The 27,477-nt window shown below is 41.5% G+C and overlaps 1 long non-coding RNA gene across 1 annotated transcript in view; it reads left to right on the top strand.

The window, feature by feature from the left end:
• Window positions 1-27,477, top strand: part of LOC106502417 — a 602,578-nt gene that overhangs the window by 312,243 nt on the left and 262,858 nt on the right. The window contains exon 5 of the long non-coding RNA XR_001918456.1: window positions 9,902-10,089. This is a non-coding gene — a long non-coding RNA (uncharacterized LOC106502417). The remainder of the gene's footprint in view (window positions 1-9,901; window positions 10,090-27,477) is intronic.

Raw genomic sequence — 27,477 nt, 5'->3', positions numbered from 1 at the left:
GTGTTGCAGTCCATGGGATCGCAAAGAGTTGGATATGACTGAGTGACTAAAATGAAGAATTACTTTTCCTCCAGGAATCCCGGTTTGTCTAGAAGCATAATTGGTGTCCAGAGGCTGATGAAGCATCGGTATGAATATTTGGGGAACCAGAGACAAGTAACAGGAGGATGTTTGCACTGATAGAACCATGGCTGGACTGAGAAATGTGGGTGTCTTTGAAAAGGAGAATCTCTAAATATTTAATATCTTAGTAGGTTCAGAGAGAAACTGATTTTCTAGTAATAAAATGGTGTGCCTCTTTATGTTAAAAAAAAAAAAGACTACTCAGTGTATCATAATACTTCATTCATTTAGAATTGTCTAGGAACTACTTTGCCAGCAAAGGTCCATCTAGTCAAAGCCTTGGTTTTGCTTGTGATCATGTATGGATGTGAGAGTTGGACTGTGAAGAAAGCTGAGCACCGAAGAATTGATGCTTTTGAACTGTGGTGTTAGAGAAGACGCTTGAGAGTCCCTTGGACTGCAAGGAGATCCAGCCAGTCCATTCTAAAGAAGATCAGCCCTGAGTGTTCTTTGGAAGGAATGATGCTAAAGCTGAAACTCCAGTAGTTTGGCTACCTCATGTGAAAAGTTGACTCATTGGAAAAGACTCTGATGCTGGGAGGGATTGGGGACAGGAGAAGAAGGGGACGACAGAGGATGAGATGGCTGGATGGCATCACCAACTCAATGGACGTGAGTTTGCGTGAACTCCGGGAGTTGGTGATGGACAGGGAGGCCTGGCGTGCTGCAGTTCATGGGGTCACAAAGAGTTGGACATGACTCAGCGACTGAACTGAACCGAACTGAACTGAGGAACTGTTGATTGTTCAGAATCAGATAGCTTTGGAGGAGATATATTATAGTGTTTACATTTTAAATGATATACTGAATCAGTCATCCCAACGAAAAGCATTGCACTGTATACTATCTGTCTTTAACTGGCTAGTCTCAGAGTTAGTGGTACAGCCAGTAGTTGGACTGGACTATTTACTTTGCAGATGCAAAAAATGAAATGCTTACTTATGTTGGTTAACACAGCTGAGAACACTTTTAAAATTTCTATTCCAATTTCTTATGTTGTTTTTATCAGGTCCAATTTATATTTTGCCAATTATTTAAAGGATTCATGTGGAAACCTTAGTTTGCAGGTGCCATATTACTATTTTTCTAATGTTTTAGCATCCCTTATGCTAAAGAGTTAAGATAGGTTATAATAGGCTGTAAGAAGTCTCAATGTTAATCTCTTCTAACAAACTGATGAAAGTTTGAATCCTTTCCTTATAAATGATCGGTAGACTGAGCAACCTTAGTGGCTATGGTGAGCAGTGAAGTGAAACACTGGGTAGGAGCTTGATCTTTTTGACAAGTTATGTCTGTTCTAAACATTAGAGTCTATGCTTTTAAACTGTGGTGTTGGAGAAGACTCTTGAGAGTCCCTTGGACTGCAAGGAGATCCAACCAGTCCATTCTGAAGATCAGTCCTGGGTGTTCTTTGGAAGGACTGATGCTAAAGCTGAAACCCCAATACTTTGGCCACCTCATGTGAAGAGTTGATTCATTGGAAAAGACTCTGATGCTGGGAGGGATTGTGGGCAGGAGAAGAAGGGGACGACAGAGGATGAGATGGCTGGATGGCATCACCAACTCGATGGACGTGAGTTTGAGTGAACTCCGGGAGTTGGTGATGGATAGGGAGGCCTGGCATGCTGCAGTTCATGGGGTCACAAAGAGTCAGACACAACTCAGCGACTGAACTGAACTGAACTGATGAGTTTACAACTTTGTGTATGGATGACCCAGGTGGCTCTAGTGGTAAAGAACTTGCCTGCCTATGCAGGAAACATAAGAGATGAGTGTTTGTAACCTGGGTTGTGAAGATCCCTTGGAGGAGGGCAGGGCAACCCACTCCAGTATTCTTCCCTGGAGAATCCCATGGACAGAGGAGCCTAACAAGCTAGAGTCTATGGGGTTGCAAAGAGTCGGACATGACTGAAGCGACTTAGTGCAACCCAGTACCAGGAAAAAGTGCTTCAGGGAAATTTCTAAGAGTAGTTCAGTGTATGAAATCCAGTGATCATGTGATGAAGATGAACAGTTGAGGTAGAGATGAGCTGGGTAGCTTCACATTCATGGACGTCGAAATCTATTTGATAAATATGAGGGTCATATTTTTCACAGGCAAAAGCAGGGGAAAGAATGACTTCCCATGTAGTTAGTCTAGGAAGATGTGCCTTGTAATTCTTCTTAAGACCTATCTTTTTCCATCCATCATCTTCATCTGCTCCATCGCCATCACCACCACCACCATCACTAGAACTGGCAATTTTTGAGACTTCTAATATGCCAGCTTCTGCTTATATTTCTGCTTGTGATTTCTTTCTTTGATTCTTCAGTAGCTGGGAATTTATCTTTCTTTTAAGAGCACATATGTATTTTTTTTCTTTTTAAAAAATTTTTATTTTTACTTTATTTTACTTTACAATACTGTATTGGTTTTGCCATACATTGACATGAATCCACCACGGGTGTTCATGCGTTCCCAAACATGAACCCCCCTCCCACCTCCCTCCCTATAACATCTCTCTGGGTCATCCTCGTGCACCAGCCGCAAACATGCTGTATCCTGCATCGGACATAGACTGGCGATTCAATTCTTACATGATAGTATACATGTTTCAATGCCATTCTCCCAAATCATCCCACCCTCTCCCTCTCCCTCTGAGTCCAAAAGTCCGCTCTACACATCTGTGTCTCTTTTGCTGTCTCGCATACAGGGTCATCATTGCCATCGTTCTAAATTCCATATATATGTGTTAGTATACTGTATTGGTGTTTTTCTTTCTGGCTTACTTCACTCTGTATAGTTGGCTCCAGTTTCATCCATCTCATCAGAACTGATTCAAATGTATTCTTTTCAATGGCTGAGTAATACTCCATTGTGTATATGTACCACAGCTTTCTTATCCATTCATCTGCTGATGGACATCTAGGTTGCTTCCATCCTGGCTATTATAAACAGTGCTGCGAAGAACAGTGGGGTACATGTATCTCTTTCAGTTCTGGTTTCCTTGGTGTGTATGCCCAGCAGTGGGATTGCTGGGTCATAAGGCAGTTCTATTTCCAGTTTTTTAAGGAATCACCACACTGTTCTCCATAGTAGCTGTACTAGTTTGCATTCCCACCAACAGTGTAGGAGGGTTCCCTTTTCTCCACACCCTCTCCAGCATTTATTGCTTGCAGACTTTTGGATCGCAAACATTCTGACTGGTATGAAGTGGTACCTCATTGTGGTTTTGATTTGCATTTCTCTAATAATGAGTGATGTTGAGCATCTTTTCATATGTTTGTTAGCCATCCGTATGTCTTCTTTGGAGAAATGTCTAACTCCTAGAGGAGAACATAGGCAAAACACTCTCCGACATAAATCACAGCAGGATCCTCTGTGATCCACCCCCCAGAATTCTGGAAATAAAAGCAAAAATAAACAAATGGGATCTAATTAAAATTAAAAGCTTCTGCACAACAAAGGAAAATATAAGCAAGGTGAAAAGACAGCCTTCTGAATGGGAGAAAATAATAGCAAATGAAGCAACTGACAAACAACTAATCTCAAAAACATACAAACAACTTATGCAGCTCAATTCCAGAAAAATAAACGACCCAATCAAAAAATGGGCCAAAGAACTAAATAGACATTTCTCCAAAGAAGACATATGGATGGCTAACAAACACATGAAAAGATGCTCAACATCACTCATTATTAGAGAAATGTATTTTTAAATGTTTATTTATATTGCCCAACATACATGTGTTGAAAGTGGGGAGAAGAATCAGTTAATTCCAGTGCACTTTGCCATGTTGACAGCAAAATTCATATCTATTCAACTAATATTTAGTAATTGCCTACTATGTGGCAAGTATCACTCTAGGTGTTAGGGATAAAAGACACATCTCCTTTGTGAAGCTTAGATTCCTATAGAAATCTACTCAGCACTTACTGTGTGCCAGGAGACTATTCGAGGCTTTACATATATTAACTCATGGAATCATCACATTCATCCTGTGAGAGAAGTGTCATTATTATATCCATTTTACAGCTGAGGAAACTGAGATATATAGAAGTTAAGTCACTTGCCCAAGGTCATGCTGATAGTGAGTATAAGAGCTACAGTGCAGGTGCCATGTCCATGGTGTAACCACTATACCATACAGCCTTTCTATATGTGAATCTATGCCTAGAATACAGTGGGCTCTTGACAATTATTTAGTGAATGATGAAATGAGTAAACGATCACACTGTACTGTGTCACCTGCAGTTTGTCTATCCTCTAGCAGATTCTGAGTTCCTTGAGGATAAGAACGATGTCTTCTTTGACTTAGTGCCATAATCAGGGCCTGCATGGAGTACCTGCTCAGTAAGATATTGAACATTGAAATGAACTAACTGCCAGATGTTTTTTGGAATAACAGTGATTCTCAACTTTATGATGCTTAAGAGTCACCTGGGAGTCTGGGAAATGGAGGCCACAAGATTGTACCCTCAGGTCTTGGAATCTTCGTTTTTAATGGGCCCCAGAAATGGTCTGTGTACCTCCCTCTGGTCATACTCTGACGGGGCTGTCAGTGAATAACTGAGAGCCACGGGGCACCATGGGTGACTGGAAGGTCACTGAGGTCTTGCTAGGGTAGAAGCTTTGAAGCCTCATTTTAGAGAAAACTCTTGAAAACTAGTAAGGAGTGATTTACTCCCCAGGAAACCTAGGTAAATTGCCTTCGATACATAGTGACTCAGACCTGTGGAGTCTGAAGTCTTAGATTTGATGTTCTACAGATTGTCATAAAGAGATATATTCTGCCATCTAACATTGATGAGCAGGGCACCTACAGGCTTATCTGAACACATCCCAGTTCTTGTCATAAGCGATGGTTTGAACAGCAGCATTGATTTTTGGAAGTCTTAGTGTAGGCCATTTCAGAGGATAGAAATTTAAACAGTGATAGGCTATTATATAATAAAATGAATACTAAGAATTCTTTCTCTTAACTGGTCCCCAGGGTTTTCATCTTTAAAATGAGAAGGTTGAATTGAATGATCTCTGAAGGTCTTTCCATAGTATTTGTAATAATATCTGTTATTTATTGCATGCCTACTGTGTGTTATGCACTATTTGGGGACTTTACCTTTATTGTTTCTGATACTTTAATTTTCCAGACTAGTGTAGCCATATAGTCATTATGCTCCCAGAGAGATGTGTTATTTTTTTTTAATCTAATATCTATTGATAGCTTCCTGTGTGCCAGGCATCAGGCTAGACACTGAGTACTTTGCCAGGCACTGAGGCTTAAGATGCCCTATGTCACAAAGCTAGGAAGAAGTAGGGTGGAAGTCAACCTCAGGTATATTAAACTGAAGTCTAGGCTCTTTCTTGTTCCTCTCACATATTTCTTATAAGACTCCATATCTGTAAAGTAAATGTGAGATCACTGATGTTTTTCCTTAATTCTTGTGCTAGTGATTCTTGTAGTTACACAGTAGAATCATCCATGACACTACTTCAAACCAATTAGATGACTGTCTCTAGGGAGGAGAAGGGGAGGGGGAGGGGGAAATCAATGTCTTGTTTTAATAATTCCCCAGGTGGTTCAAATGTGTTTCCAGAATTGAACACCAAATACTGTACATTCTATTTTTTTAAAAAGCACATATATTTCTAATTGATATAGAGTACATGACAAAACTGACCATCTTAGTCATTTTTAAGTGCACGGTTTAGTAGTGTTAAGTACATTTGCCTTATACTAACTAATCTCCAGAAAATCTTCCCAGACAGAAGCGTTGACCCCACTAAACAACAATTCCTCATTTCCCTGCATAGCCCCTAGCAACCACTGTTCTATTTTCTGTCTCAGTGAATTTGCCTATTCTAGGTACCTGATATAAGTGGAATCATACACTATTTATTTAATGGTCCCCAGGTTCATCCATGCTGTAGCACGTGTCAGACTTTCCTTCCTTTTTAAGACTGAATAGTACTCCCTTTTATGTATATTCCACATTTTCTTTAACTGTTCATCCACCAATGGACACTTCCAACTTTTAGCTATTGTGAATAAATGCTTCTATGAACATGGGTGTCTAAATATCTGTTCAAAACCCTGATTTTCATTCTTGTGAGTACATCCCTAGAAGTGGAGTTGCTGGATCATATGGTAATTCTATTTTTAATGTTTTGAGGAACTGCCACAGTGTTTTCCACAGTGGCAGCACCATTTACATTCCCAACAGAGCACAAGGGCTCCAATTTCTCCACATCCTCATCAACACTTGTACTTTTTCTATTTTTTGATGGTAACCATCCTAAAGGGTATGAGGTTTTAGATTCTAGTTTTTAACTCCAATTATATTTATGTGGGGAAGTCTATCACATAGTTTTAGTTTTAGTTATTTGTCTGTAAATCTTTAAATGATGTCACTTTCATTTTGCATTATTTTTCTTCCCACACTTGGAGAAACTCTCCAGATTCAGTATTGATCACTCTTCTCAGAACTATGGGGGAGGAGTTGATGTTGAGGGATTTCTGCTTTCAAGTTGCTTATAATCTCTGGCTGGGAGCTTGGCTGGGAGCCTAACTGGATTTTCATCCTGGTTCAAGTCATACCTGCTCATATCTGGTGACTAATTTGCTCAAGTCCTTGAAAGATGTTGATAGCTAAATACACACAAAAGTATACACAGTAGCCAAGTGAAGAGTGAAAAGATATTTCATGTAGAAAGAATAAGTGGAGTGAATTGTGGAGCTGGGAATGGCTATAGTATTTCAGAAAGAAGATTGGCTTGATTAGAACTAAAATTCGTGTTGGTTAAAGGTGGAAAATAATGTCAGATGGGTCAAAGCTAGATTTGGAAAGATCTTGAAAGTTAGGTGGGGCATTTGAAATTGTTGGGGCAGGCTGTAGGGCTGTCAATCAAGACAGTGTGTGACAGGCCTTCAGCAGTGTCTGCATTGGTGGGATGGAGAGGAGGGATGCTATGCCAGGTGAGTGGTCATGTAGACAGAAGCATCATCAAGAATGCTAGACTGGAAAGGCAAATATACAAGTTATCTTTAAAGGAGAAACTGTAAGCTTTGAAAATAGGTTGAATATGGGAATTCTGAGAGTGGGAAGAAGCTTCTTTTAAAGTTATAAACATTCTGGGGATAAAGTAGTTATCTTTTCAAAGGGGATTGTTGTTGTGAGGAAAAAGCTCCAATATTGGTATTAGGCTTATGTTTGATTGCAAGAAACATAAATCCCAAAATATCAATGACTTAAATAAGATGGAAGTTTATATTTCTGTTGCTAAAACAAAGTCCAAAAATGAGCAGACCAGGATTCAGATAACTGACCAGGGTTCCCATGGTCACATCCACATCCGTGCTGACAAAACCAGACTTACCTTCCTGCCTGCCTTTGCTCCTTCTCCTCCTTTCACTTCCATTGACTGTTAAAATCCAGGCTTTATCCCACTTGATTCCCCATAATCAGCCATCAATAAATGCCGTGGTACATCTGCCATCTGTCTTTGATCTGCCCTTTCACTCGGCCTCTCCTGCCCCAGCCCTGGGCTCAGCTCTCTCCTTTGGACTTTTACCACAACCTCCATAAAATGGTCTTCCAGTCTCTTTTCCAATCCATCCTTCTCATAGCTGCTCAGTTAGCCTTTCCAGAGCACACGTCACTCCTGACTCCAAGCCCTTTGATGATCTCTTCCATAACTTCTAGAATAGTTAGAATTTGACATTCAAGGCTCCAGGTCTGTTAACTAAAATCTTGCCCCCTAAAACAATTGCTTAATTTCATTTTAAAATCCTCATTTTAATCTCATCTAATTTTCAAAACACTTTAAGGGAGCTGACTTTTAGGTAAATTTCTCCTTAGGAGAATTAATGACAAGGAGAAACCACTTTAGTTGAAGTGTTTTTACATTCAAGGCCAAATAACAAGCTGACTGCACTCTACTTTTTCAAATATAGTCCAATTTTGTCTTATTAGATCAAGACTATGTTCTTAGTTTACCAAATATCTGTGAATTTTTGGATTATCTTCCCTGCACATCAGAGTTAGGAAGTTAGATCTAAGAGTTGGCCTGACACCTAGAAACAGGCCTGGATGAGGGGCCGGAGGAGCCCGAGAACTGATGTTTTTTTGAGGTCTACCCTGCCTGAGATGGTGCAGGGAAAGGGACAGGATCTTCCCCTCTATTTGGGGGAGGGAGAAGAGGATGGGTAATAGGAGGGGGGATTTGTATTTCAAGGGGAGCATCTCTCTGGGCCTCACTCGAAATGGATGTCTCAACTGTAATGCTCACTCTTACATGACCATCTTGTCCTCCATCTCCAGCCTCGGATGCCTAATCCATAAGATGGAGACTAACCACAGGAATCCCCCAGCTTCCTTCTGTTGTTATTGTCAAGTTCAAAGATGCTTGATTTGAAACACTTTCTAACTTTATCTAGGTTATGGGAGTTTTAATACTTCCTCTGTTCCTTTTCTATGGCTCCTGTAACAAACTACCACAAATTAGATGGCTTAAAACAACACCAAGTTATTCTCTCTCAGTTCTGGAGGCTAGCAATACAAAATCAAGGTGCTAGCAGGCCCCGACTCTGTCTCCAAGAGCCCTCAGGAAGCATTTTCTCTTGCCTCTTCCCAGCTTCTAGTAGGTGCCAGAAATCTTTGGCATTCCTTGGCTTGTAGATGGATCACTCCAAGCTCTGCCTCCGTAGTCATATGTGGTTCTTCCTGTGTGTCTGGGTCTCTGTTTTCTCTTCTTTTACAGAATGACCTCATCTTAGCTAATTATGTCTTTAAGGGCCCTACTTCCCAATAAGATCACATTCTGAGATTCCAAGTGGACATGAATTTTGGGGGATACTATTCAACACAGCGTACCCTTTTATTGTCTGTTGTTAGAACTAAGATAACAGAGGCTTAGGGCTCAGCACAGCACTGCTGTAGAAAGCGCGGTGCATGGGTGCTATTACTGCCGGTGCTCTAGTCGTCACACCATTTACCCTCCCTCCTTTATGGTCCCCTCTCCCTGTTCCGACATCAGCTCCACAGATGTGGGCTTTGATCTGCTAGACTCTTCTCTCCCCCAGCATGAAATGAATCTAAAATTCTCTTCTATAGAGGAAAAATGGGTTCATTTTTTACAGGGAGAGAGTAAGAGGGGATGCTGGTAAGGTGCCTCGTTAAAATAATGATTTGAAAATGGAAGGGGTGTTAAGGACCAAGTAGGCCCATGCCAAAATATTTTAGGACCTCTAACAAACTATTCATCCAACTAAACTCATATTTAACAAACAACTGAGCCAGCACCTTTGTGTATCTGTAGTCTGTGTAGTGAGGGTAGCAATGGCTTCAAAAGGGGCAGAAGGAGCCATATCGGGGTATGGAAACTGACTCAAGGAGACCTAGGAAGAAGACAGCCCAGGGTGAATGGGTGGAGAGGACACCAAATGCCCAGGTTCTAGTCCTGGCTCTGCCTCTGACTCCATGTGAGATTTGAGGCAGGTCCCTTCCCCAGTCTGGGTTGCAGTTTCCCCATCTGTGAAATAAGGGGTTAGGCCATGAGAGCTCTGGGACCTCAAACCTGGGAGGAAATTGGAGAGGAGGATGTGCTAAAAGGAGCCACAAGAGAGCTCTGCTGTAGGGGTTAAGAAAAGTCACCCACCTCTCATGCCGCTTATAAAAACCAGACATTCACAGTGAGATGCTGCGTGACACACAGACCTCTTTCATTGTTTATTCATGGGATCCTCAGAACAACTCTGTGAGGTAAGCACCTGAGGTGTTTATATTCCTGTTTTACAGATGGGGAAAATGAAGTTCGAAGCAGGCTGTCCTGACTACAAGATGCCGTATTGTTTCTGAGATGCCACCGTGGTGGCTGCCTCTTGGCTCAGGGCCAGCTCACTCTGGGAGTAGAGATGAGTTCCTGGGTTCCACAACACTCGACACCATGCCAGAAGTCGTGTGTGCTCTGCAAATAGCTCTTGGTGGTAAGTGACTCAGACCTTGGGGAGGAAGGGGAAACTAATGAGGGTGTGGCTCGGCCAGCACGTACCGCCTTGTGCCAGGCACTGCCCTTGGCTCTATGCGCTTAGGAGTGTACAAGCAGGCACAGTCACTGTCTTCAGGAAGCTCAGAGTCTCTCAGGAAGACAGACACTTAACCGATAATTACCCAAATTTAATGGAACAAGGACAAGCATGTGATATGCTGAGGAGGAGAGATTCCTAGTGCTTTCAGGGGGAAGGTTGAAGAGGTCCCTTGACTCTGGAGACAGCCAGGGAAGTCTTCCCTGAGGAGATGAGGCTGCAGCTAAGACTTGTCAGAGGAAAGGAGGTAGGGCTACAGCTGGCACTGAGAGTGGGCCTGAGGGTGACAGAAAGCTGGAAAGAAGACCAAAGCAAAGGTTCTGTTTTACTTCCTTTGTTGTAACTCCAACTTCCCTAAAGGACACCTTGAAAAAAAGAGAAAATGGTTTCAGGAGCTATTATTTTTTGCCACCTCACACTTGAAACTGGGCTCAGTGGAAGAAGTTTAATGTGAAACTTTTAATGTCCTGTGCGTTAACTGCATTAAATGTAAAATGCATTTAAAGTAGGACTCCAGGCCTTTGTTTCTACTTGTGCCACGTGTCCACTTGTGTTGGTGCTCAGAGATTAAGGGACTGGTCTTTTCCTCACATTAGAAGCCAGAGGGTATCTCTGAGGGACAAGTGCATGAGTGAACTTGAGTTTTGAGTGTTTAAGCCTAGCTTCACTGCCATTCTTTCCTCTCTCCGCTAACATCCCTTCCTGGTCACTCCTCTTCCTTCATGATCAAGAGCAGCTCAGGAAATCATTGTGTAGACAGACACTGAAAACATAATCTGAAAAATCTTACAATGCCTTGGTTCTTTTCTTTATTAATTGCATGGCCACCGTTTCCTCAACCTGTAACAAGGAGATGATAATGCCTCCTTCATAAGATTAGTCCTTTAAATTTTCCAGGTTTTGCATTCTATAAATGTAGCAGCAGTTCTAAGAAAGTTAGGTGATCTGTGCAAAGTTACGCAGCTAGCTGCAACACTCAGGAATACAGCCCAGGTCTCCTATCTCTAAATCTGATGTTCTTTCCACTAGCAAAGCTTCAACCATGGCTCATTGATATGTCATGAGTGGGTGGTCTTTGCTATGCTAAAATGTCAATCCCCTGGGGTGACAAGGTAAGGCCGAGGCTGAAAGAAAAACAAAAATTCAGAAGCCCTCCAAATAGGGTACTATAGTAAAAAAAAAACAAAAAACCCTCCAATATGCTTGTTTTTCTATTATGTGACATCATTGGTCATAGCTGTAATTTTGTGTGTGTGCCAGTTCATTGGTTGGAAGCAGAATTCTCTGTAAGAACATTGCCCTAGGAGTGTCATACGCTTGTATGGTGAATGACACGTACTAGGTCTGTGGCATGATCAGATCTCCACTTCCCTTTGTGCTGGGCAGCTGAAGGTTACATGTCCCCCATCTCAACCGTCAACTCCTGAAGTCGTCATTTAGTCATGCTGGCCATCCTCGTGTCAGATTCAGATTGTGACATGGTCTCAAGGAGTCACTGCCATCTCTCTTATTTTCACAACCTCAATTCCAAATTTATCAGGAATAACTGCTTGGCTTCCAGTGTCCTTGCATGGACTCCGTTACATTTCGTGGAATTTTAATTCATACCCCTTTTAGTCAGAAAACATGGATGAGTGAGTAGGTATATTCTTTTTATTTTCTCTCTTTACTGTTAATTCCCTTAAAAAAAAAAAGGATAGGAGAATGTTAAACATTTTGAAAGAGACAGCTAATCAATACACATTATTCTCCAAACATTCTAGGAAATTCAAGGAAATTATAAAGTACCTCCTAAAGGCTCTTCAGTTATCTGAATGCCTGCCCTTCAGATGGAAAGTTTCCTCTTGGCACATAAAGAAGTCAAATTAGGCCCAGAAGAGACTATCCTTGTTGGAGCGTGAATGTCAAAGAAACAATCTTCAGTAAAATAGCTTTCTCTCTCAGCAGGCTCTGGAGAGAAGAATAACTGGTTATCGGTAATGCCTCTGCAGAGCATGGTGAGAGAATTTTGGAGATTGTAAGAACTGGTATTTGTATGGGATCAAAATGTCACAATAAGGATTTTCACTTGTTCTGTCGCTGGTGAAGACAGTTCGCTTCAGCGTGCACTAGGATTTGGGAGATACAGAAGGGACTGGACCAGCCTCTCACGAGACAGGGGAGAAGTGCCTTTATCAAGGCCGAGCGACACCTGCTTGAAAATGTCTCCTTCCTTAGATATGTGGACAAACATTGGCCCATCTCCTCTGCAGACTTAGGAGGATCTGGTAAGGCTCTAGAGTCAGGGCATTGTCTCCAGCACAGGGGACAGCCCCCTAGAGGGATATTTACAAACATTTTCCTGGTGACCAGCTTCCATAGCTGAGAGATTTCAAGAGAATTAGAGGAAAGCAGCAGTCCCTAGGAACCGAAACCCAATGAGTTTCACAATCATTAATCAAGTTAAAGTTCACCTTTTCTCTGGGTGAATTCCATGATACCAGTTCAGGCTGGACCAACAGGCTGAAGTCTTCATTTGGGAGACCCTCCTAGGGTCTGAGAGGAGGCTATGCTTCTCACAGCTTCCTGAGTGTCATAGGTACAAGCCACCAGAGGTTCCTGGAGTGGTCATTGAGGTCCTGGCTCGATGTCCCTGATTATCAGCCTAGAAATTCTATGGTGTCCTTTCATACACCAGGAACTAACTCAGAGGTCCAACTCACCTACATCTGGGGGCTACTGCAGAAAGTTTCAATTCAATTTAAATGCATTAGGGAGGCAGCACTGCTTCCCTCATAGCTCAGTCGGTAAAGAATCTGTCTGCAATGCAGGAGACCCGGGTTTGACTCCTGGGTCAGGAAGATCCCCTGAAGAAGGAAATGGCAACCCACTCCAGTATTCTTGCCTGGAGAATCCCATTGACAGAGGAGCCTGGCAGGCTGTAGTCCATGGGGTTGCAAGAGTCGGACATGACTTAGCAACTGAACTACCACCATGGTTTGTTTACAGTATTGTTCCATAGAAGATTAATTTCTCCTTTATCCTCCTAGGTTCTGTGACTGGACCTGAGAATTAAACTGTCATGAAATAGGTTAACAGGAGAAAAGCATACAAATTGTATTTAATATTTTTACATGTATATGGGAGCCTTCCCCATTTTCTTCTCCAGGGGTATTCCCAACCCAGGAGTCAAACCCAGGTCTCCTGCAATGCCGGCAGATTCTTTACTAACTGAGCTACAAGAGTAGCAGTGCTGCCTCCCTAATGCATTTAAACTGAATTGAACCTTTTTGAAGTAGCCCCCAGATAAAGGTGAGTTGGACCTCTGAAGGTGCTAAGAAGCTCTTAGGACTGAGAACTCATACCCTTTTAAACAAAGAATGATAAATTTGTAGAAAAGTGACAAGACAAAGGAAAAGGCATTTAAGTTTCTAGGGGCGGAGGATTGTGGAAAATTGACTAGGAAATATATTGGGGAAACTAATGGAATATAAAGATTATTTTAGTAGATTTGTTTGTACAGATCCATTTTGGTGTCAACTTACCTGGTGATAAGAATGTTCTCTTCCTGGTGCAGGGAAGTCACCTTGCTTATAGGAAGTTTTATAACCTGTTTTCATGTCACAGAGGGCAAGTCAGAGAACCCTTCTGGCATGTGCCTTCAGCTCAAAATAATTGGTATGCCAAAATGCATATTTTGGAGTGGCATGTTCTAAATCCCTTTGGTTCAGATCTCAGTTTTTTATTGAATATATTCTGTCTATAACTTTCAGCAAGTAATTTAACTCCTGTTAGCTGGAACTTCTGTGCTTCTTTATCGCTCCTCCTTATTCCTCAGCTCCAGGCAGAATACCTTTTGGTTGATACATGGTTCTCTCTAAACCCTGGATTATCCCATCAACCAAGCTGGATTAAGTGTTTTCTCAGCTGAAAGGAAGTTCTGGTCTCCAGGTAGGTTCAAGGATGTGTCATAAAGCCACTGAAAACATCTACAATAAGAGGATTTAATCAAAATGCTGGAGATATGGCAACAAATGAAAGAGATCAAGTGCCTACCCCTGTGGGGCTTATATACCAGTAGAGAAACAAACAGTAAACAATAATATAATACAATATGGTGTTACATAATATAATATGGTATAACATAACATAATATGTCAGTGCTAAGAATAACAAACATCAGAAGTGATCAGGAGATCATTTCTCTGAAGAAATTATATTTGTTGCAGAATCTTGGGTAAAGTGGAAAAATGAAATGTGAATATCTGGTATAAAAATGATCCATGCAAGGGGAATGACAAGCACAGTTTTTCCCGAAGCAAGAGGGTAATTGGTGGCCCAGAGCACCAGAGTGGCAGGATTAAATGAGTAGATGGAAGGAAATGAAGTTGAGAGGTAGTAGGAAGACAGATCAGCTCAGGAGGGGGTCTTGTAGGCCATGGTTAAGATTTCATCCATATTCTGAATGAGATAGGAAACTACTGAAGGTCTCTTGATTGGCCTAAGTTATATCTTTTAAGCATTGTTCTGGTTGCTATAAGAACAATAGACTGTATAGAGGTAAGGGTGGAAAGACCAGTGAAGATTGATAGTATTCCAGACAAGAGAAATTTGTGGGTTGGAGTAGGGTGGTGCTGGTAGGGAGACAACAAGAGGTTGTATTCATGATGTATTTCAAGATAGAAGTGACAGTACTTCAAAGAGACAGATTGGATGTTAATGGGGAGTAGACAGAAGAGTTGAGCTGAACAACTGAGTGAATAGAGTTGCTGTTTACTGAGATGATAGGAACTGGTGAAGGAACAAGCTGGAGAGCTTAGAAATCAAGAGTCAAACTCAAGATGGTCATCAGACATCTGAACGTAGTCTGTGTGTGGCCTTTGGTATAACTGTGCTTGGAAGACTAATCACAGGCCTTGCTTTCCCAAATCAGAGATGCAACATTTTCAGGTCTGTGACCACAGAACTGAAGCCTTAGGAAGTATCCATAGAAGGCACTCTGGATGTACAGCCATAGGAAATATCCAGAGCAAGTATGACCAAGGCTGGGGCAGCTGGAAGACAGAGTGTATTAATGAAGAATGATATTTGCACATAGAGAGATATTCACTGGATCTGAATTTGAATATTTTTGTAAACAGAAAAGGAAAACTTGGATTTATATACTGTTTAATAAGTACTTTCAAATCCTTCATCATATTTATCCTATGAGGTAGGATTGATTGTCTTCATTTTGGAGATGAGGAAATGGAAACTCAGAGAAATTCAAATATTGCCCAAAGTCACACAACTGACAGGTGAAGGAATCCTCAAATCTAGGTTTTTCTGACCCCCATATCATTTCCATTTTGTTGTGCTCTTTCCATTTCACCACGGTTATTTTGGAGTAGCCATGTATTGATTCTGCCAGTACTTAAAAAAAAAACACACAAATAAGTTGTACCTAGTAAGGGTGTAAAAACGTCCTCTTTGCCCTTTATTAACTGCAAATGACCCGTGTACTCAGCCCACACACACCCACGCCCCATCCCACCCCATGTTCATCTCCAATCCAGTCTCCTCTGGCAGCTTTGCTTCCCTGGCAACCAAGTGGCTAATGAGCTTCACCCCAATTCCTGTCTCTCTTAACAAATTCCATTTATCAATGGCTCTTTTGCATTGAAAGAAGTTTTCATGCCAGGCAATATTTTGGGGAACATTTTACAACTCTTCTTGCTTAAATTCAGAGAGAAACTACTTCAAAAATGTCCAAACCCTTTACCCTACTGGATCATTTCAAAATGCAATTAGAAGAGAATAGTTTTTCAATGAGCATTTCGGTAATTCCTGCAAAGTATTGCTTAGTCTTGATTGAGAGCACAGGTATGTCTACATGGTGCTAAACATCTGGATAAAAAAGTCTAACTGGAATGTATTGGGATGCTAATACTGGGTCAGAAGCCAGCTTTGATGTCTTCAGACACTGTGAATGGTTGGCCTTGGGTCATCCAAACCCCCTTTGGGTCTCATCTTAATTATGCCAGTGTGTAAGGGAGTGGGTAGAGCACTAAACTTAAATAAAAAGGGTTGGAGTACCAGTCTTGACTTTCGTAATTCCTGGTATGTGACCTCCCCCAGCCTCAGCTTCCTCATCTATGAAATGGATATGCTTATGCCTGCACACCCTGCTTATTTAACTTATATGCAGAGTACATCATGAGAAATGCTGGGCTGGAAGAAGCAGAAGCTGGAATCAAGATTGCCGGGAGAAATATCCATAACATCAGATATGCAGATGTTACCACCCTTATGGCAGAAAGCATCACTACGAACAAAGCTAGTGGAGGTGATAGAATTCCAGTTGAGCTGTTTCAAATCCTGAAAGATGATGCTGTGAAAGTGCTGCACTCAGTATGCCAGCAAATTTGGAAAACTCAGCAGTGGCCACAGGACTGGAAAAGGTCAGTTTTCATTCCAATTCCAAAGAAAGACAATGCCAAAGAATGCTCAAACTACCACACAATTGCACTCATCTCACATGCTAGTAAAGTAATGCTCAAAATTCTCCAAGCCAGGCTTCAGCAATACGTGAACCATGAACTCCCTGATGTTCAAGCTGGTTTTAGAAAAAGCAGATGAACCAGAGATCAAATTGCCAACATCTGCTGGATCATGGAAAAAGCAAGAGAGTTCCATAAAAACGTCTATTTCTGCTTTATTGACTATGCCAAAGCCTTTGACTGTGTGGATCACAATAAACTGTAGAAAATTCTGAGAGAGATGGGTATACCAGATCACCTAACCTGCCTCTTCAGAAATCTGTATTCAGGTCAGGAAGCAACAGTTAGAACTGGACATGGAACAACAGACTGGTTCCAGATAGGAAAAGGAGTACGTCAAGGCTGTATATTGTCACCCTGCTTATTTAACTTCTATGCAGAGTACATCATGAGAAACACTGGACTGGAAGAAACACAAGCTGGAATCAAGATTGCCTGGAGAAATATCAATAACCTCAGATATGCAGATGACCCCACCCTTATGGCAGAAAGTGAAGAGGAGCTAAAAGCCTCTTGATGAAAGTGAAAGAGGAGAGGGAAAAAGTTGGCCTAAAGCTCAACATTCAGAAAATGAAGATCATGGCATCCGGTCCCATCACTTCATGGGAAATAGATGGGAAACAGTAGAAACAGTGTCAGACTATTTTTTTGTGCTCCAAAATCACTGCAGGTGGTGAGTGCAGCCAAGAAATTAAAAGACGCTTACTCCTTGGAAGAAAAGTTATGACCAACTTAGACAGTATATTCAAAAGCAGAGACATTACTTTGCCGACTAAGGTCTGGCTAGTCAAGGCTATGGTTTTTCCTGTGGTCATGTATGGATGTGAGAGTTGGACTGTGAAGAAGGCTGAGCGCCGAAGAATTGATGCTTTTGAACTGTGGTGTTGGACAAGACTCTTGAGAGTCCCTTGGACTGCAAGGAGATCCAGCCAGTCCATTCTGAAGGAGATCAACCCGGGATTTCTTTGGAAGGAATGATGCTAAAGCTGAAGCTCCAGTACTTTGGCCACCTCATGTGAAGAGTTGACTCATTGGAAAAGACTCTGATGCTGGGAGGGATTGGGGGCAGGAGGAGAAGGGGACAACTGAGGATGAGATGGCTGGATGGCATGACGCACTCGATGGAAGTAAGTCTGAGTGAACTCCGGGAGATGGTGATGGACAGGGAGGCCTGGCATGCGGCGATTCATGGAGTCGCAGAGTCGGACACGACTGAGCGACTGAACTGAACTGAACTATGGCAGAAAGTGAAGAGGAACTAAAAAGCCTCTTGATGAAAGTGAAAGAGGAGAGTGAAAAAGTTGGCTTAAAGCTCAACATTCAGAAAACGAAGATCGTGGCATCTGGTCCCATCACTTCATGGGAAATATATGGGGAAACTGTGGAAACAGTGTCAGACTTTATTTTGGGGGGCTCCAAAATCACTGCAGATGGTGACTGCAGCCATGAAATTAAAAGACGCTTACTCCTTGGAAGGAAAGTTATGACCAGACTAGATGGCATATTGAAAAGCAGAGACATTACTTTGCCAACAAAGGTCCATCTAGTCAAGGCTATGGTTTCTCCAGTGGTCATGTATGAATGTGAGAGTTGGATTGTGAAGAAAGCTGAGCGCCGAAGAATTGACACTTTTGAACTGTGGTGTTGAAGAAGACTCTTGAGAGTCCCTTGGACTGCAAGGAGATCCAACCAGTCCATTCTAAAGGAGATCAGTCCTGGGATTTCTTTGGAGGGAATGATGCTGAAGCTGAAACTCCAGTACTTTGGCCACCTCATGCGAAAAGTTGACTCATTGGAAAAGACTCTGATGCTGGGAGGGATTGGGGGCAGGAGGAAAAGGGGACGACAGAGGATGAGATGGCTGGATGGCATCACCAACTCAATGGACGTGAGTTTGCGTGAACTCCGGGAGTTGGTGATGGACAGGGAGGCCTGGCGTGCTGCGATTCATGGGGTCGCAGAGTCGGACACGACTGAGCGACTGAACTGAACTGGACTGAACTGATGCCTGCACAGCTTCCTAAGATGTTTGAAAGGAATAAATAAAACAAATTTTGAACTAGTCAGTGGTCATATTGTATTTATCTTTGCATCTCCAGTGCTGAACACAGGCATGTAGTAGAGACTGGATATATTTTAGCTGAATAATTTATGAATGAGTATAGAGCGACTGAACTGAACTAAACTGATAGATAGTATAGGCAATTCTAGTGCTCTAGCACCTATTATTTATATAGCTCTATTTACATTCACCAGTTCCCTCTGGTTCTTAAGCAGATTTACCATCCCAAGAATATGAGGACATATAGCCCAGAAAAAATATGTACTAAAAGCATAAAATGTACTGTGCTAGGTGTAAATAATTTCCCCAGTTAGTCCAAGTGGTGAATAACCCCAGCTTTTGTTCTATTTGGAGCACCTGTTTGTAATCCACGTCATAAATATTTTCAGGACTATTGCTTAGTAGTCAATGAGTTTCTTTGTTGGCACAGAATTTAAGATATTTCCCTAATAAGGACACCCAGTGTTAAAGCAATGAATTTCTATAGCTATGCAGTTCAGAGAGTTACCTAGGAGATGAAAAGCTAATCTGTCTGGAATTTCTGCCCTTGAGACCAAAGATACTATAAATTTGCTCGGGAGGAAAATAATCATGGTAAGCATCTTAATTTCTTCCATCTCGTTTCCAAGCAGATGTCGCTGTGTTTTAGCCTGGAATTCATCATCTCTCTGATACATCAACATTGACATATTACATCTTCATCTCTTATTATAGAAAATGGAAATGAAACTAGAATGTGAACATGTTGAATGAATCGGACTCCCCAGAGATTTGGGGGAGAAGAAAAACTCCCACTCGCCTTTGACTTCTGGATTTCTTGTTTCCCTCATGTTTGGATTGCACTTTAAGAAGTCCATCTGGAGGTTCACTTTTTTATATTTTGCAAATGCAAGTAGAGCTTATTATCAAAAAACAAACCCCTAAAAGAAGAAAAACCTGTGAGCAGGGATTGGTGGCGGGGGGGGGGGGGGGGGCGCGGGCATGGTCAGAGAATCACCTCAGAAATCCAATGATGGTATTTAGGGTTAAATACCAGAGATTAAATTCCATCTATTGCTGGGCTTGACTTTGCCAGTCTGTTAGTTTGGGTGAATGCATGGATATGTTTAGCTGCTGCTTCTATCTATTAAGCTCTTCGTTTAGAAGATGAGTTTGGGTGGGTGTCAACCCCTGCAAATGTCATCAAGCCCGTAATGCCTCCATAGCACTGAGTTATCAAAGCAGCACTGCCACAGTCTGTATGAGACTTCACCCCACCAGTACACTTCTTTCCTTTTTCTGGCCTCAGGCAAACATTCTTAGGATTTCAGGATCCTATTATATGTTGAGCGAGTTGCGTTCTTCTTGAATTCCTTACGAAGTCACTCTGGTCCATGGAGATTAGAAGTTTAAACTTTGAAGGCCATACCTCATCGAGTTTTCTTCACTTTGGCTCCCCAGCCATTTCTGTCGCAGCCAAACTTAATCCTCTTCAGACATATCAAGCCAACCATCAGTCAAGGGGGTCTTTATTTCCTCACACATGCTACAGAGATTAATGCTGCCTGATTTTCTCATATATTCCCTGGCACCCTGACCAGATTCACCTACTGTCTGAGATTGATGTAAATAATGTTTACAACTTGGCCCAAACTTGTTGGCCATTTATAGGAAGAATCTATCTTATTCTAGAATCACAAACGCTCATGCCGTCTTGGCCATAACAGGATAGCCAGATAAAGCATTAGCATCTTAGAATCTCTTTGTAAATTTCCAGACCCGGGAAAATAAAGAGCATTTGCTTCAGTAGGTCTGAGTAAAACTGTCAGCATTAGGCAGAGAGGCCCGTGAAAATAGCATTGGATTTAGAGTTGGCTCTCGAGTTATAGGTAGTTGTACCACCTTCTAGCTGTGCGGTCTTGTACAACTAACATAATCTCCCTGGACGCATGTTCTCATCTGGAAGAAAGTTCTATCATAAGCCCTGCACATACCCCTGGATGATTGGACTAGGGATATGAGAGTGTCTTAAAAACAATGAAGTGCTATTTAAGTGAGAGCTACCACCATTGTGATGTATAGCACACTATAGGTTGTCTGATGACCATTTACTGCAAGTTTTATGACAGTCCTAAAATACATCAAGTTTTTTTATTTGTATCTCTGAGCCTCAGTTTTCTTATTGTAAAGTGAGGTGAAATGATACTGCATAGCCCACAGATTGAGCAAGTTAATAAGTGTGAGTGGGCCTGGAGTGCACAGGATGGGGGTCTTCTTTCTCTCTTGACACTACTCTGAAACCTGGTAGAGCAGCTGTGCATTATATAGTTTTGAATTCAAGTCTCCCACAAACACCTTTTTGGAAGCTTTCTGGTGATAGGATCAATGACCTTGGTGCTCCACTGCTGAAGGCATTTGAGAACTTAGCAAGCACTGTAATAGGGAGAACTCCCGCCCGTCTTCCTTCACGACTCCCAGTCCTGTCCTATCTGAGAGGTTCTGTGCCTTCCATTTCAAGCGGAACATTCAAGAGGGAGTCTTGTCAGAGAAGCTAGACCATGGTAGGGAAGAGACTAGAAACAAAAACAAATGAGGACTATTAAAGAATACTGGGACAGTGAATCTGAAGAACAGAAGACATAGGGATCCGTGACACAGCTGTCTTAACTTAACCTGAAGGAACTGTTATTTTCCGAACTTTTCAGTGGTAACCCATAGTAAGAAAGACATTTAATATAAAACCTGGTACACATTTACATAAATCTATAAATAATTAAAATACCTTGAAAAACAAAACCTGTCTCCCTCACATACTATAATTCTATTTTTTTCTAATTCTATAATTCTTCTATTAGCCTATACTATCCTATTTAATTGCATTGATTATAATACTGGATATAATTCCAAAATTTATTTTATAAGCCATTAATTAAAAATATTGCTATGGAAGATACATATTATCCCAGAAGATGGAATTAGGTCTTTGAGGCTAAAATTAGAGCAAATTTCAGCTCAAAACAAGGAAGAAACAACTAATAATCAGGCCCATTCAATATAGAATGGACCTCTCAAGTTAGTAACACTCTTGACATTGGATATTTTCAAGATTAGACCTAATTTGTATGCTGTGTCTATAGATTAGGGACTTTCCCACTTCAAATATTTCAAGAGCCCACAATTCACACTAAGCTAAAGGAAAAAGAAAAGAACATAAAGGAAAGTTTTCAGTTCAATAAAGCTAAAAATAAAGAGGCAGGGATGGGGGCGAGGTGGGTGTTGGGAGATTGTCTTTCCTTAGCTTCTGCCCAGTTAGAGAGAAAACATTCTCTGTTACACTTCTGCTCCCTACTACTGAGTGATCTCCCTTCCTTAGAACAATTTTTCTTGCTGTCGACAGTAGCAGATTTTGAAGCTGTTGCTGCTAAGCTGCTGGGATGTTCCTTTTTCAAATCTTTGGTCACTTTAAGCCTTCATCACAGTTTAGGTAGTTGTCTTTTGAGTGATCTTACAGTCTGTGTGTCTCTGTACGCTGGGCTTAGCAATGTTAAATGTAGAGTCAGTACAAATGATTGCTTATTGCATAAAGGAATGCATGAGTACAGGCATGAATGAAGAAGATTCCACTAGTCTCCTTAAAAGGAGGATCTTTGAGTCACTGATGCATATCTTGATTGGGAAAGTAGTACGTTTAAGAATAAGTAAGAATGGTAACAATTGTTGAAATGTTGACCAGCACTTGATTCCTAGGCATTCTGGAAATTTTTAGAGACACGGACTCCTTTGTGTATCTCATGCAAATTATGGCTTTTATCCTCAGAAAAACATATGCATCTTTGTACAAATTATGTATACAATTTCAAGAGTGCAGTTATTCTCTCTTGGGCCTAATGTTAGGCTTAACAATTAGGTCTGACTCAAATGGAAATGCTTTGTAATTTTGTCTTTGCTTAAGCAAGTAGGATTTTGGAGAGAGCAGAATGCTTCATTACTATGTACCCGATACATGTTCAGTGTTTTATTTACAATAGTTCATTTACTTTACATAATAATCATGTGAAGCATTGTGTTTTATATATATGATGCTTTTTCCACGATCCAGCAGATGTTGGCCATTTGATCTCTGGTTCCTCTGCCTTTTCTAAAACCAGCTTGAACATCAGGGAGTTCATGGTTCATGTATTGCGGAAGCCTGGCTTGGAGAATTTTGAGCATTACTTTACTAGCATGTGAGATGAGTACAATTGTGTGCTGGTTTGAGCATTCTTTGGCATTGCCTTTCTTTGGAATTGGAATGAAAACTGACCTTTTCCAGTCCTGTGGCCACTGCTGAGTTTTCCAAATCTGCTGGCATATTGAGTGCAGCACTTTCACAGCATCATCTTTCAGGATTTGAAACAGCTCAATTGGAATTCCATCACCTCCATTAGCTTTGTTCATAGTGATTCTTTCTAAGGCCCACTTGACTTCACATTCCAAGATGTCTGGCTCTAGATGAGTGATCACATCATCATGATTATCTGGGTCATGAAGATCTTTTCTGTACAGTTCTTCCATGTATTCTTGCCACCTCTTCTTAATATCTTCTGCTTCTGTTAGGTCCATACCATTTCTGTCCTTTATCGAGCCCATCTTGGCATGAAATATTCCCTTGGTATCTCTAATTTTCTTGAAGAGATCTCTAGTCTTTCCCATTCTGTTGTTTTCCTCTATTTCTTTGCATTGATCACTGAAGAAGGCTTTCTTATCTCTTCTTGCTATTCTTTGGAACTCTGCATTCAGATGCTTATATCTTTCCTTTTCTCCTTTGCTTTTCGCCTCTCTTCTTTTCACAGCTATTTGTAAGGCCTCCCCAGACAGCCATTTTGCTTTTTTGCATTTCTTTTCCATGGGGATGGTCTTGATCCCCGTCTCCTGTACAATGTCACAAACCTCATTCCATAGTTCATCAGGCACTCTATCTATCAGATCTAGTCCCTTAAATCTATTTCTCACTTCCACTGTATAATCATAAGGGATTTGATTTGGGTCATACCTGAATGGTGTAGCGGTTTTCCCTACTTTCTTCAATTTGAGTCTGAATTTGGTAATAAGGAGTTCATGATCTGAGCCACAGTCAGCTCCTGGTCTTGTTTTTGTTGACTGTATAGAGCTTCTCCATCTGTGGCTGCAAAGAATATAATCAATCTGATTTCGGTGTTGACCATCTGGTGATGTCCATGTGTAGAGTCTTCTCTTGTGTTGTTGGAAGAGGGTGTTTACTATGACTAGTGCATTTTCTTGGCAAAACTCTATTAGTCTTTGCCCTGCTTCATTCAGCATTCCAAGGCCAAATTTACCTGTTACTCCAGGTGTTTCTTGACTTCCTACTTTTGCATTCCAGTCCCCTATAGTGAAAAGGACACCTTTTTTGTGTGTTAGTTCTAAAAGGTCTTGTAGGTCTTCATAAAACCGTTCAACTTCAGTTTCTTCAGCGTTCCTGTTTGGGGCATAGACTTGGATAACTGTGATATTGAATGGTTTGCCTTGGAGACGAACAGAGATCATTCTGTCGTTTTTGAGATTTCATCCAAGTACTGCATTTCAGACTCTTTTGTTGACCATGATGGCTACTCCATTTCTTCTGTGGGATTCCTGCCTGCAGTAGTAGATATAATGGTCATCTGAGTTAAATTCACCCATTCCAGTCCATTTTAGTTCGCTGATTCCTAGAATGTCGACGTTTACCCTTGCCATCTCTTGTTTGACCATTTCCAATTATCTGCTTTATTGACTATGCCAAAGCCTTTGACTGTGTGGATCACAATTAACTGTGGAAAATTCTGAAAGAGATGGGAATACCAGACCACCTAACCTGCCTCTTGAGAAATGTGTATGCAGGTCAGGAAGCAACAGTTAGAACTGGACATGGAACAACAGACTGGTTCCAAATAGGAAAAGGAGTACGGCAAGGCTGTATATTGTCACCCTGCGTATTTAATTTCTATGCAGAGTACATCATGAGAAGTGCTGGACTGGAAGAAACACAAGGTGGAATCAAGATTGCCGGGAGAAATATCAATAACCTCACATATGCAGATGACACCATCCTTATGGCAGAAAGTGAAGAGAAGCTAAAAAGCCTCTTGATGAAAGTGAAAGAGGAGAGTGAAAAAGTTGGCCTAAAGCTCAACATTCAGAAAACGAAGATCATGGCATCCGGTCCCATCACTTCATGGGAAATAGATGGGGAGACAGTGGAAACAGTGTCAGACTTTATTTTTTGGGGCTCCAAAATCACTGCAGATGGTGACTGCAGCCATGAAATTAATAGACGCTTACACCTTGGAAGAAAAGTTATGACCAACCTAGACAGTATATTGAAAAGCAGAGACATTACTTTGCCGACTAAGGTCCGTCTAGTCAAGGCTATGGTGTTTCCAGTGGTCATGTATGGATGTGAGAGTTGGACTGTGAAGCAGGCTGAGCGCCGAATAATTGATGCTTTTGAACTGTGGTGTTGGACAAGACTCTTGAGAGTCCCTTGGACTGCAAGGAGATCCAGCCAGTCCATTCTGAAGGAGATCAACCCTGGGATTTCTTTGGAAGGAATGATGCTAAAGCTGAAGCTCCAGTACTTTGGCCACCTCATGTGAAGAGTTGACTCATTGGAAAAGACTCTGATGCTGGGAGGGATTGGGGGCAGGAGGAGAAGGGGACGACCGAGGATGAGATGGCTGGATGGCATGACAGACTCGATGGACGTGAGTCTGAGTGAACTCCAGGAGATGGTGATGGACAGGGAGGCCTGGCGTGCTGCGATTCATGGGGTCGCAAAGAGTCAGACACGACTGAGCGACTGAACTGAACTGAACTGATATGATCTTCACATGATGTACTCTGCATATAGGTTAAATAAACAGGGTGACAATATCCAGCCTTGACGTGCTCCTTCCCAATTTTGGACCCATTAGTTGTCCCACGTAAGGTTCTACCTGTTGCTTCTTGACCTGCACACCAATTTCTCAGGTCTCTCTGGTACTCCCATCTCTTTAGGAATCTTCCACAGTTTGTTGTGATCCACACAGTCAAAGATTTTAGTGTAGTCAATGAAGCAGAAGTAGATGTTTTTCTGGAACTCCCTAGCTTTCGCTATGAACCAACGCATGTTTGCAATTTGATCTCTAGTTTCTCTGCCTCTTTGACACCCAGCTTGTGCATCTGGAAGTTCTTGGTTCACATACAGTTGAAGCCTAGCTTGAAGGATTTTGACCATCACTTTGCTGGCATATGAAATGAGTACAATTGTGTGGTAGTTTGAACATTCTTTGGCATTTCCCTTCTTTGGGATTGGAACGAAAACTGACCTTTTCCAGTCCTGTGGCCACTGTGACTGAACAACAACAACAAGGCTTTTTTTGTATAGTTTTTCTGTGTATTCTTGCCGCTTCTTCTTATTCTCCTCTGCTTCTGTTAGGTCCTTACCATTTCTGTCCTTTATTGTGCCCATCCTTGCATGAAATGTTCCCTTGATATCTCCAATTTTCTTGAAGAGATCTCTAGTCTTGCCTGTGCTATTGTTTTCCTCTACTATTTACACTGTTCAATTAAGAAGGCCTTCATATCTCTCCTTGCTATTCTCTGGAACTCTGAATTCAGTTGGGTATATCTTTCCTTTTCTCCCTTGCTTTTTGCTTCTCTTCTTTCCTCAGCTGTTTGTAAAGCCTCTCAGACAACTACTTTGCCTTCTTGCATTTATTTTTCTTTGGGATGGTTTTGGTCACTGCCTCCTGTACAGTGTTATGAAGCTCTATCCATAGTTCTTCAGACACTGTCTCTACCAGATCTGATCCCTTGAATCCATTCATCACCTCTACCATATAATGATAAGGGATTTGATTTAGGTCATACCTGAATGACCTAGTGGTTTTCCTTACTTTCTTCAGTTTAAGCCTGAATTTTGAATTAAGATTTCTGGGAGAAAAATCAACAACCTCAGATATGCAGATGAAACCACTCTAGTGGCAGAAAGTGAAGAGGAACTAAAGAGCCTTTTGAAGGTAAAGGAGGAGAGTGAAAAAGCTGGCTTAAAACTCAACATTCAAAAAACTAAGATCATAGCATCCAGTCCCATCACTTCATGTGCAAGTAGAAGGGGAAAAAGTGGAAGCAATGACAGATTTTATTTTCTTGGGCTCCAAAATCACTGCAGACAGTGACTGCAGCCTTGAAATTAAAGGACACTTGCTCCTTGGAAGGAAAGCTATGACAAATCTAGACAGAGTATTAAAAAACATCACTTTGCCGACAAAGGTCCACATAGTCAAAGCTATGGTTTTTCCAGTAGTCATGTATGGGTGTCAGAGTTGGACCATAAAGAAGGCTGAGCACTGAAGAATTGATGGTTTCAAACTGTGGTGCTGGAGAAAACTCTTGAGAGTGCCTTGGACTGCGAGATCAAACCAGTCAACCCTAAAGAAAATCAATAATGAATATTCATTGGATGGACTAATACTAAAGCTGAAGCTCTAATACTTTGGCCACCTAATGCAAAGACCCGACTCATTGGAGAAGACTTTGATTCTGGGAAAGATCGAAGGCAGGAAGAGAAAGAGACAACAGAGGATGAGATGGTTAGACAGCATTACCAACTCAATGGACATGAATTTGAGCAAAGTCTGGGAGATAGTGAAGGACAAGGAAGCCTGGCATGCTGCAGTCTATGGGGTCACAAAGAGTCAGACATGACTTAGG

The sequence above is a fragment of the Capra hircus genome, chromosome 8 (assembly GCF_001704415.2).
Source record: "Capra hircus breed San Clemente chromosome 8, ASM170441v1, whole genome shotgun sequence".
NCBI lineage: Eukaryota > Metazoa > Chordata > Mammalia > Artiodactyla > Bovidae > Capra > Capra hircus.
The sequence above is the reverse complement of the archived record's forward strand: the minus strand, read 5'-3'. Positions and strand labels throughout refer to the sequence as shown.